The sequence below is a fragment of the Prionailurus viverrinus genome, chromosome A2, assembly GCF_022837055.1.
Source record: "Prionailurus viverrinus isolate Anna chromosome A2, UM_Priviv_1.0, whole genome shotgun sequence".
In the NCBI taxonomy this organism is placed as follows: Eukaryota; Metazoa; Chordata; class Mammalia; order Carnivora; family Felidae; genus Prionailurus; species Prionailurus viverrinus.
Window position 1 is genome coordinate 100,113,620 of NC_062562.1, and position 12,482 is coordinate 100,126,101.

Genomic DNA, 12,482 nt, shown 5'->3' on the forward strand with positions numbered 1-12,482 from the left:
AACATGATAATTTGGTATACATACAGACTGTGAAATGATTACTGCAATTAAGCTAATTAATGTATCATCTCATAGTTACAATTAAAAAGTTTTTAAGCTTGGGGTGCCTGGGCAGCTCAGTCCATTAAGCATCTGACTGTTGGTTTCGGCTCAGGTCATGATCTCATGGTTTCTTGATTTCCAGCCCGGCGTTGGACTCTGTGCTGGTAGTGCAGAGCTTGCTTGGGATTCTCCCTCTCTCCATCTCTCTCTGCCCCTCCCCTATTCACGTTGTCTCTGTCTCTCTCAAATAAATAAACTTAAAAATTTTTTTTTCGATGAAATCCAATTTATCTGTTTTTCCTTTTATCACTTGTGCTTTTAGGTTACGTCTAGAAACAATTGCATAATCCAAGGTCATGAAGATTCAGGTCAGTAATCCATTTTGAGTTAATTTTTATACATGGTGTGAAATAAGGGTCCAATTTTATTCTTTTTCATATCCAGTTATCCCAATCACAGGATCCTTTCAAAATTTAGGTAAAAATACTTCAGAGGCTATATTAATTATAGTGTGTTTACTAATAATAATTACAATACGATTTCCCCACTCTGGGTGCTTCTCTGCTATTCTGTCAAAGATTTGTAAACACTCCTATTTAGAACGAAACAAATGTCCATTGAATTAAAATCTCAAGTCAGTAGGGTGCCTGGGTGGCTCAGTGGGTTGAGTGGCTGACTTTGGCTCAGGTCATGATCTCATGGTTCATGAACCACATCAGGCTCACTGCTGTCAGCACAGAGCCTGCCTTGGATCCTCTGTTCCCCTCTCTCTGCTCCTCCCCTACCACACTCTCTCCTTCAAACATGAATAAACATTTAAAAATAAAACCTCAAGTCAGTAATGACTGAACACAAGATTGGCAATTGTTCAATTACACTCCTTCATTTACTGTTATGTATTAAAGTGCCAAGATCCCTACCATTATGTCAACCTATATTAATTCCCCCATTCACATATATAGGATGAGGAAAAAAGGAATGTATATCCTATATGATTCTCCTTTGTGATTTTATAATACCATTTTTGCTCTTGTTTGTGCTTATGGTACCTAGTCAACTGATGATATAACTACAAATTTGAAATGTGGTGAGTTAATTGCTGTATGCAATTGTAATAATTGGATATACAAAACGGACCAAAATAAGATGAATGCTAGAACATTTTTTTTTTTAAAAGAGAGAAAAAAAGGCAAGTCCTACTGTGGGACTGACAGCAATTAATATACATAGGTACTTTTTTCCCATAAGAAGTCAGCTAAATGGAACGTAGAAGACATTGTTCAAAGGTTGTAAGAGGGTTGCATTGAGGGTGAAGATACAGAAAGTGTGGGTACATATGGCATCCAGAAAGATGGGAATTATAAAGTAAGAATTTGTGGGCATGTCTCCAAACTAAGGGCCCCCAGACTAGTGACAGGAGTATTTAGGCTCCTGGGCAGATATAAGTCTGTGGTGCCATAATTGTAAGGGGAAGTTTCCTCAAGCTGTTTCAGCTTAAAAAACGTTCTCTTTGCTTTATTCCCTACCTCCATAGTCATTAGGCCTGTGTCTGTCCTTGGTTCATTTCTGAGGACAGTATCTAGAGAAAAAAAAATTAATGTTCTTAGTGTTATAAATTAATAAAGTTTTCTAGTGACTTTATCGAACATAAGCCTAAACTCTGTCAGATGAAGCTCTGGATCTAAATGAGGAAAAAAAACCCTAGACTAGCATTGAGTCCAAGCAACATTGCTGAGTAGAGAGATGATAATGAAATTAGAAACCAAGCCACAGAGCCTTCTGCATTTGTTTCAGAATCACATATATATTCAATAAAATTCTGGTTAGTTACCCTCATGAGTCAAATGATAGAAGTAAAATTTGAAGTCAAGTTCTTCTTTTTGAGTATATTGACTGAATAACTCCTTAGCTTTCAAAGAATTTTGGATAGGGATGTAAGTATCTCAGTATGTTTAAGGAGGTGGTAATTCCTTAAATACCCATTCCTGTGAAAATGCCCACTACATTTGGTAACATTTATTTGAAAGTTTCTGAAAAATAAACATTACCCCTAGATAGGAAATATAAGTTTATTTCTTTCAAACTTCACCCTTATGAACAAGAACCGAATACCAATGGGTGTTATCCCACAACTTCAGACTAGGGATTATGACTGGAAGACTTTTATATAATTTATTGTTTTGTTTTGGTTTTGGTTTTGGTTTTACAACTTCCCCCATGCTTACTACATTCTTTTCTTTTCTTGTGTCAGCATTCCTATAGTACTTTGGTCTAAACTTCTAAAGCAGAAATGGTGTGCATGTCCATACTGTTAACAACTAAGTACTAGAGAGTACATGATCCACTCACAGCCAGTCTTGGAGATGAGAAAAAAGAGGAATCTCTAGGGATAGATGCAGTAGGCACAGCAATAAAGAGAAAAGGAATGCAGGCTATGAAATTCAGTCTTACAACTTTAAAGTCATGTGGTGAATTTATGTTCCATAAAATTCTTGTTAGTAACTACCATGAGTCATAAGTCTAATCACATGAGTTCCATGGGCCTACTTGAGGGAATAAAAGGAGCAGTTGGAAATAACCTTAGGTCAGAGACTGGACCCCACAGAAGAGTAGCCTCTCTATCTCCTGTTGGTACCACCAGGTGAGATTCTCTTGAATTAAGCAATGATAGCATAAACCATAACAACAACAGACACCACAGAAGTGGTGACCATACCCCACTCTAGCTACCTAGATTCTGGTATAGACCTAATCAGGTCTCTTTTCAAAACCTGCAGTTGCCTTTGCTGTCTTGTGACTTCCTTTGATTACATGTGAGGTTGTTTCTACACTCACACCTGTGACTGAATTGAATGGCTGATTGCCTCACTCCAGTTCACATTACCTGACTAGATCAAGCAATGGTGTGTCAACTCCAAGGGCTCAGGGATGGTGAGCAGAGCAAAGCAAGCACAGATATGAAAACCAGCACATAGGGTCTTATGAAAAGCATGAATTTTTAGGATATTAGAGAAGCAAGCTATAGTTAGCTTACTTCTGAATTCTGGGGCTGATTCCAAGCAAAGCAAAATTCCCCATATCCTGGGCAGAGCAAGTCTGTACATGTGGTGGCCTTGATGTCTTCTCCCTAGGCAATCACTTCTCTTACCTTAGAACAGCACAGTCAGGTTGCCAAGGACTTTCCCCCTCACATCGAGGGGCTGATTCATGAAACAGTGACTTGCTGGGTTATACTGTGTCTTGGATTTTAAAAACTGAGCAGGAGCCAGGGTGTGGACTGTCTATGCAATTCTGTCCTCAACTTGTGTCAGCATGTTTTGGTATTTAAGCCAAGTTTAAGTGCATCTGATTTGTGTGAAGAAAATTCAACAAAGGAATAAAATCATTATAGTCATATTCCTTGACAGGAAAGTCAAATATTCTGGTCAGTGGTGAAATGGATCATTGATTATTTTTAAAAAGCTCTGATATTATAACTTTAGCCCTAAAGTAATTCTCTTTTAGGCACTATTTATCTATTTCATTTCACTAAACTATATAAGCCTCCCGTAAAGTAGAATTTTATCTATTTTACAAATGGAAAAATGACTTTTTAAAGATCATAATTAATCAATGATAAGCTAAAGAAAAATAGCCCTGAGTTTCTAAATCTCTGTTCATGATAGCAAGGGAAAGGTAATTTTTTACATTTCCATGATAAACACATTTACTGTGAACTTAAAAAATGCTATTTTTCCTGTGTGCTTGCAGTTAAAAAAAATAACCATGAGGGGCACCTGGTTGGCTTAGTCAGTTGAGCATTCGACTTCGGCTCAGGTCATGATCTGGCGGTTCATGAGTTTGAGCCCCACATCAGGCTCACTGATGTCAGCCTGTCAGAGCAGAGCCCAGTTTGGGTCCTCTGCCCCCTCTCTCTGCCCCTCCTCCACTTGCGCTCTCCCAAAAATAAATATTTATTTATTTAGAATATTCTAAAATATTAGAAAAAATTTAACAAAATAACAAAACCATGAGAATGGGAGGAGAATATATATTTTAAGGAATTTATTCAAAGCAAAATTCTATTTACATAATCTTTCGTTTTAGCTATTTTTCTAATAAACTTTATTTTCTAGAACAGTTTTAGAGTTATAGAAAAATTATGAGGATAGTATGGAGAATCCCATATAACCCACAACTAGTTTCCTCTGTCATTAACATCTTACCTTAGTATGGTATATTTGTCACAATTAATGAACCGATATCAATATATTGTTTTTAATTAAAGTCTGTACTCTACTCAGATTTTTTTAGTTTTACCCAGTGTCCTTTTTTCTGTTCCAGGATATCATCCAGGATATCATATTACATTTAATCATTTCTCCTTAAGCCTCTACTGACAGTGACAATTTTTTAGACTTTCTTGGTTTTTGATGACCTTGACAGGTTTGAGGAGTACTTTCGGTTTTAGCTATATCTATATTAGGTATCTTGTAAAATGTCCCTCTAATGAGATTTTTCTAATTTTTTTCTCAATTGGATGGAAGTTACAATCTTTGGAAGCAAGACCACAGACATAAAGTGCCAATTTAATCCCATGATTTATCACTGTTGATAATCACCTTGACCACCTGGCTGAAGTAGTGTTTGTCAGGTTACATGCTCTTTTGATATTTTACTTAGTCATAGAAAATGTTCTCTTCATTAAAAATTACTAACTTTAATTTTAAACATAATTTACCCAAGTAGCAATAAAATTAGAACTAGCTATCACTAAACAGGTTACAGTACATAAGAGATGACATTGCATATTTAGGAGAGTGACAAGAAAAGGAATTACACAACAGAAAAACTAGTTTAGTGAGTCTTAAAGTTCATCATCTACACAATTCCTATGGAGCTTGTTGATACTATCAGTTCTTCCCTGACATATTTTACTTTGCAAAACATGTTGCAATCACTCTTTGGTTATCCGCCGCCCCCCCCCCCCCCGCCCCCCCTCACAAGATTCCTGATGAGGAAGCAAAGTAGGCTTCCTTCACTTATTTTCAACAAATGAAGGAAGAGCTTTGGAATCAGAGAGATTTGTGTTTGATTTTGAACTCAGCCACTTTCTACTTACTCTGTGCTCTTTGGAAAACTTTTAAGAGCACCTTGTCCATAAAAGGGGGCAGCGGCCATTTTGTATAAGAACACAAAAGGAATAAATGTGAAGTAGGTTGAGCAAGGAAGTATGGATTACTACAAAGTGGAGAATATGAATTCCATAGCTCTATATACATCCATAAACATGCTTGTTCTTAGTGCCCAGATGCTTTATGGCACAGCAGAAAATACAAAGCAGATATTTTGCTAAGGCCTCAGGGTGTAGTGGAGAGACTCCAAGCCCACTAAGTAATAATGTAATCATCTCTGAGTCAGGTGAATAACATTTCCAGAGCTCAGGATTTGGAGTCAAAAGACGTGGATTTATATCCTGAGTCTTTCACTTTCTACTGTATGGTATCCTAAATGTTACTTAACATCTCTTAGCTGTAGTGTACTGTCTATGAGTATAATGTGGGGGTTAAATGAAAGTATCTAGTACATCAGCGAATATTAATCACAACTGAATTTTAATCAACTTTGGAGAAGCTAAAAGTCAACTTGCCTATGGAATAACTAGCAGAAAGCGGCAGCGCATTCTTAGCTGCACTTTCAGTAGAGGAATTGGGCTCTCAGTGTCCTCAAAGCCCATTATTTTGACATTTTGTTTAAGGCTAGTTCTTAATTTGACTCAGTTATTTTAGGCAGGAATGTTTTCAAAAGACCTAAGTGATGTTATTAACAAATGGGTTACATCTTCTCTTCGCAGAGTTAAGCCTCTAATTATACCTTGACCTGATTTATTAGTACTACAGGCTTAAACATTTCCTAACTATTAAGACTGACTAGAGACTCAGGATGACTATCCACATGCAAGGGATCTAAATGGCAAAAACACCACAGAGGAAGAGGTGATACAGGGTGGGTGAGTCACAAGGAAAAGCTCAGAGAAAGGTATTAATTAGAGTAATAGGAAATTATAACAAGTAAAATATGGGTTAAGTATCAGTGAATTTCCCTTAAGGACATACTTCCTATGATAGGAGGGAAGAGTCTTCTAAAGAAGGTGATTAAAACCTCCAAGCGTAAGACCTTTAAAACGAGACTGAACAGAGTCCTTATGAACATACCAAAGAGAAGAATCCTGTGCTGGTGGGGGTATGGAATAGGGGTTGGTAAGTGATCTAACAGCCTTTTGCACTGCTAAAAGCCTTGAGTCGCTGATCTACCCGGTAATTGAACGCATTGTAAACCATCAAGCACACAGTCCCCTCCCTTGAGTGTATAGCTGTCATTCCTATGGATGCTATTTTCTTTTGGGGCAACATTCCGATATCACTGATATTAACATAAAAACTCCATGTCTGTCTTTGTTTTTAAGATCCAATATGTATATTTTGACCATTCTTCCAGCAAAGGAAATTTTATTTCTCCAGATGTAAATGATTATTAATTTCATTTTCCTTAAAAGGAATATAAATTTTTATTGAATGTAAAACTGACTTTTTGGAGTTAATTCTTTCATTTCTTGTTTGGTAGAACACTATTAGTGTAGCAACATCAAATGAGTAAGGTTGAGCTGCAAGTCTCAGGAACACTATCACTGGATATGTATTTAAGGAATGAGGAATTGTTAACTATCAGTGTTCTAAGTCAAGTAAGGAGAAAGTACACATAGACCCATAGTCTTACCTTCAGCAACTTTGTACCCCACCCCTGGTATCCACAACTGGGCTGATCTGGATCTCAGGCAACTTTGGGCCATAGCACTCCTCCTAGGCCCATTCCAACTTGAACTTACTTCCACTCACCAGCAGGACACTTATAAGTGTTCACCTATGTGGAGTGATTCAGGGGTACTAGGAAGGACCTCCTTATCTGCCTACTTGATGATATCTACAACAAACATCATTCTTTAATTAGCATCAAGGTGTGGCGTGCACCCCCCCCCCCTTTATTGTCCACCTCTGCATCCTGCTCTGCACTACTTTCCACTTCTCCATATCTCCTCTTTTCCTTCTCTGGCTCCCCAAACTAGTGGCACTGCTCTTTGCCTTGTACCCTCATTTCATTTTAGTAGCCAAGACCTGTTAAATCCACTTCTAGGTATCTCTGAAATAATCTACTTTCTCCGCTACTATAGTGTGATCCACACTCATCTCTCACCTGGATTATTACAACAACCTCCTGAACTGGACTTAGTTCTCTTCTCTTTTTTTTTCTAATTTTATTTAAATTGCAATTAGTTAACATACAGTGCTATATTGATTTCAGGAGTAGAATTCAATGATTCATCACTTACATACAATATCCAGCAGTCATCACAACAGGTGCCCTCCTTAGAACTCATCACCCATATAGCCCATTCTCCCACCACCTCCCTCCATTAACCCTCCATTTTGTCTCTACTGTTAAGAATCTCTTATGGTTTGTTTCCTCTCTCTTTTCCCCCCTCCCATATACGTTCATCTGTTTTGTTTCTTAAATTCCACGTGTGAGTGTTGCTTCTCTTCTTATCTCCCTTTAATCCATGGTCCACAAAGCAGCCAAAGTGATCTTTTTAACACACTAATTAATCTGTGTCAAAAAATTTAAAACAGGGGAGGATATGGAGAAAAAAGAACACTTGTGTACTTGTGTGTACGATCCAGCAATTTCACTTTTGGAATTCTGTATCCAAAGGAAACAAATACACTAACTCAAAAAGATACCTGGACCCACATACTCATTGAAACGTTATTTACAATGGCCAAGACATAAAAACAAACTAAATGTCCATCAGTGGATGAATGGATAAAGAAAATGATATAGGCATATTACATATTATTATTATATTAGGTCATATTATACTATATTATTACATATATATTATATATATTATATTTCTAGCATTTATAAATAATTTATAAGTATAATAAAATTTATAATATATAATATACTGTTATATATGTAATCATAATATATAGATGTATAATATATGAAAATGGAATGCAGGCATAAAAAAGGATATCTTGCCATTTGCAATAGCATGGATGGACCTTGAGGTCATTATAAGTGAAATAAGTCAAAGAAAGACAAATACCATATGATCACACTTATATGTGGAATTAAAAAATGAAGTCACAAATATCAATAACAGATTGGTGTTTGCCAGCAGTAAGTGGGTGGTTGTGAGACATGAAATGGGTGAAAGGGGTCAAAAGGTACCAACTGCCAAATAGAAAATAAACAGGACACAGAGATGTGATGTACAGAATGGTGACTATAGTTAATAACGCCATATTGTGTATTTAAAAATTACTGACAGTGGATGTTGAAAGTTCTCATCATAAGAAAAAAATTGCAACTATGTATGGTGATGGATGTTAAGTAGATTTCGTGGTGATGATTCCATAATATATACAAATATTGAATCATTATGTTGTACACCTAAAACTACTGTGTTATATTTCAATTATATCTCAAATGAAACAAAACAAAACAAAAAAACTAAACACTAATCTGATTATGTCATGTCCCTGCTTAAGCATGCTACGTACTTCCTTGCTGACTTCAGTCAGTTTCGTATTCCTTACACATGGCTTTCCTCTCTAGCCTTATTTCCTTCCTCTCTCTGTCTCACATTCATTGCCACAGCCATGCAGGATTGTGGGCAGCACTTCAAATATGCTGGGTCTTTCTTCCTTTCTTAGTTCCTTCTACTGTTAATGCTTTCTACTAATCCCTTTTCAGCTGAATAACTCTCACTTACCACATAGACTTAACTCTAGAGAACTTGTCCTCCAAGTCTTTCCATAGTCTCCCAAGATAGGAATTAAATGCTCCTCATATGCATTTCTGTGTCCTCTGTGTTCACCTCTCTACAGCTCTATCACCTTACTATTTCCTAAGAGATTGTCAACCAGCATGTTGGACAGGGACTAGGAAATTTTTTTTTACCTAATATATTTATTGACTTTTATTTATATTTATTTCATTATTTTTTTATTTAAGTACAATAGACATACAGTATCCTATTAGTTTCAGGTGTATATCATAGTGATTCAATTTTTATACATTATGAAATGATCTTCACAATAAGTCTAGTAACTCTCACCATTCAAAATTATATTATTAACTATATTCCCTATGTTGTACATTATTATATCCCATGACTTACTTATTTTATAACTGCAGATTTGTCCCTATTAATCTCTTTCACCTACTTTGTCCTCTCCCCAGCCCCTGCTCCAACTGGTAACCAAGAATTTGTTTCCTGTATCTATAAGTCTGTTTTTTTTTTCATTTGTTTTGTTTTTTAGATTCTACATGTAAGTGAAATCATGTATTTGTCTTTCTCTGACTGACTTATTTCACTTAACATAATACCCTTTAGATTCATTCATGTTGTTGCAAATAGCAAGATTTTATTCTTTTTTATAGCTGAGTGGTACTCCATTGTGTTGGGTGCATGTATGTATATATATGTCCATTCATTTGTTGAGGGAAACTTAATTTCCTTCCATATCTTGACTATTGTAGTGATGCTACAATGTGCGTATATCTCTTCAAATGAGTGTTTTTGTTTTCTTTGGATAAATATCCAAAAGTGGAATGGCTGGATTATATGGTAGTTCTAGTTTTAGTTTTTTTTGAGGAAACTCTATACTGTTTTCCATAGTGGCTGCACCAATGTACATTTCTACCAACAGTGTGTGTACAAGGGTTCTATTTTCTTCACCTCCTTGCCAACACTTGCTATTTTTTGTCTTTTTGATAATAGCCCTTCTAACAAATGTAAGGCTGTATCTCATTGTGCTTTTGATTTGCATTTCCATCATTATTATGGATGTTGAGCATCTTTTCATGTGTCTGTTGGCCATCAGGTCTTCTTTGGAAACAATGTCTGTTCAGGTTTTCTGCCCATTGTTTAGTTAAGTTGTGTGATATTAAGTTGTGTAAGTTCTTTACATATTTTGTTATATTAAGCCATTACAGATGTATGATTTGCAAATATTTTAGTTTTTTAGCCTTTTAGTTTTGTTGATGGTTTCCTTCACTATACAAAATATTTTTAATTTTACATAATCTCATTTATTTTTGCTTTTATTGGCCTTGCCTTGAGGAGACTGGACTAAAAATAAATTGCCAATATGTTTAAGAGCTTAAACATATCTTTTCCTCTAGGAGTTTTATGGTTTCAGGTCCTACATTCAAGTCTTTAATTTTGAATTTGTTTTTGTTTATGGTGTAAAGATGGTGATTCCGTTTTATTCTTTTGCATGTAGCTGACCACTATTCTCAGCACCATTTATTGAAGAGAATGTCTTTTCCCCCATTTGTCATAGATTAATTGACCATATATGTATTGGTTTACTTCTGTGCTCTCTATTCTATTTTACTGATCTTTATATTTGCTTTTGGGCTACTACCATACTGTTTTGATTACTATAGCTTCATAATATAGTTTGAAATCAGGGAGTCTGGTATATCTCCAGCTTTGTTCTTTTTTATCAAGATTGCTTTGGCTCTTCAGGGTCTTTTGTGGTTTCATATAAATTTTAGGATTCTTTGTTCTAGTTCTGTGAAAAATATGTCATTGGTATTTTCATGGGGATGGCACTGAATCTATAGATTGCTTTGGGTAATATGGATATTTTAACAACGTGAATTCTTCCATTCTGTGAGCATGGAATAGTATTCTATTTGTATTGGCTTCAGTTTCTTTCATTGATGTCTTACAGTTTCAGTGTATGGGTCTTTCATCTCCTTGGTTAAATTTATTCCTTGGTATTTTATTCTTTTTGATGAAATTGTAAATGAAATTGTTTTCCTAAATTGTCTTTCTAACAGTATATTATTAGTGTATAGAAATGCAACTGATTTCTCTATGTTAGTTTTGTGTCCTGTGACTTTACTGGATTAATTTATTAGTTCTAATAACTTTTTGGTGGAGTCCTTTGGATTTTCTCTGTATAATATTATGTCATCTACAAAGACAGTTTTACTTCTTCCTTTTCAATTTGGGTGACTTTGTTTATTTTTCTTGCCTAATTGCTATGGTTAAGACATCTTATCTAAGTTGAATAGAAGTGGTGAGAATGGGCATCCTTGTCTTGTTCCTCACCTTAGAGGAAAAGTTTTCAGCTTTTCATTGTTGAGCATGATGTTGGTTGTGGATTTGTCATAATGATCTTTATTATGTTGAAGTACATTCCTTCTGTATCCACTTTGTTGAGAGTTTTTATCATAAATCAATGTTGAATTTTGTCACATGCTCTTTCTGCATCTATTGATGTAATCGTATATGGTTTTTATGCTTTGTTTTGTTAATGTGATGTAGAATGTTGATTGATGTGCATATGTTGAACCATTCTTGCATCCATAGAATAAATCCCACTCGATATATTTGTTTTACTAATGTTTTGTTGAGAATTTTTGTATCTACATTCATCAAGGATATTGGCCTATAATTTTCTTTTTGTGGTGTCTTTATCTGCTTTTTATATCACGGTAATGCTGGCCTCAAAGTATTCCTTCTTCTTCAATTTTTTGGAATAATTCAAAAAAGATGGGTACTAACTCTTTATGTTTGGTAAAATTCATCTATGAAGTGGATGGTCTGGTTCTGGGCTTTTGTTTCTTAGGAATTTTTAAATTACTGATTCAATTTTATCACTTGTAATCAGTCTATTCAGGTTTTCTATTTCTTTGTGATTCAATCTTGGAAGGTTGGGTGTTTCTATGACTTTATCCATTTCTTCTAGGTTATCCAATTTGTTATCATATAGGGACTGGGTGTTTTTCCCTATGGTATCTCCAGCACTTACTATAATGCCAGGCAATGTTTGGTAAAAGGGATATAAATTGGGGAAAATTACCTAGGGAACTTTGTGGATAAGATGAAATTAGGACTGGGGAAAACAAGGTGGCATTTGTGGTGGGAGGAACTGTATGAACAAAAGTACCTAGATGAGAATGTTCATAATATATTGGAGAGCCTAGTTTTATCAGAGTGGAGGATATGTGTTGAGGAAATGGAGAATAGCCAAATCATAAAGGGTTTTGAAAGACAGGAAGAAGACTTTAGACAAAGTACAGCTGGAAATTGAGATCCATTCATGATTTTAGAAGAGATGAATGACATGATATAAGTGCTGTTTAAGGAAGACTAATCTGGAAAATATACATAGTAGGCATTGGACAAGGGTGATTCTACAATCATCAAGAGTGGCTGAGAGGTTGATATATCAAAATATGTAAATACGGGGATAAGGTAAGTTAAATTACAATTCCAAATATTCACTTCCTCTCTCTTCCACCATACCACTCTCACCCCTTGACTCTGGATTTGATGTTGTGACCTGTTTGGGCTGCTAGAATGTTAGTATGACTCA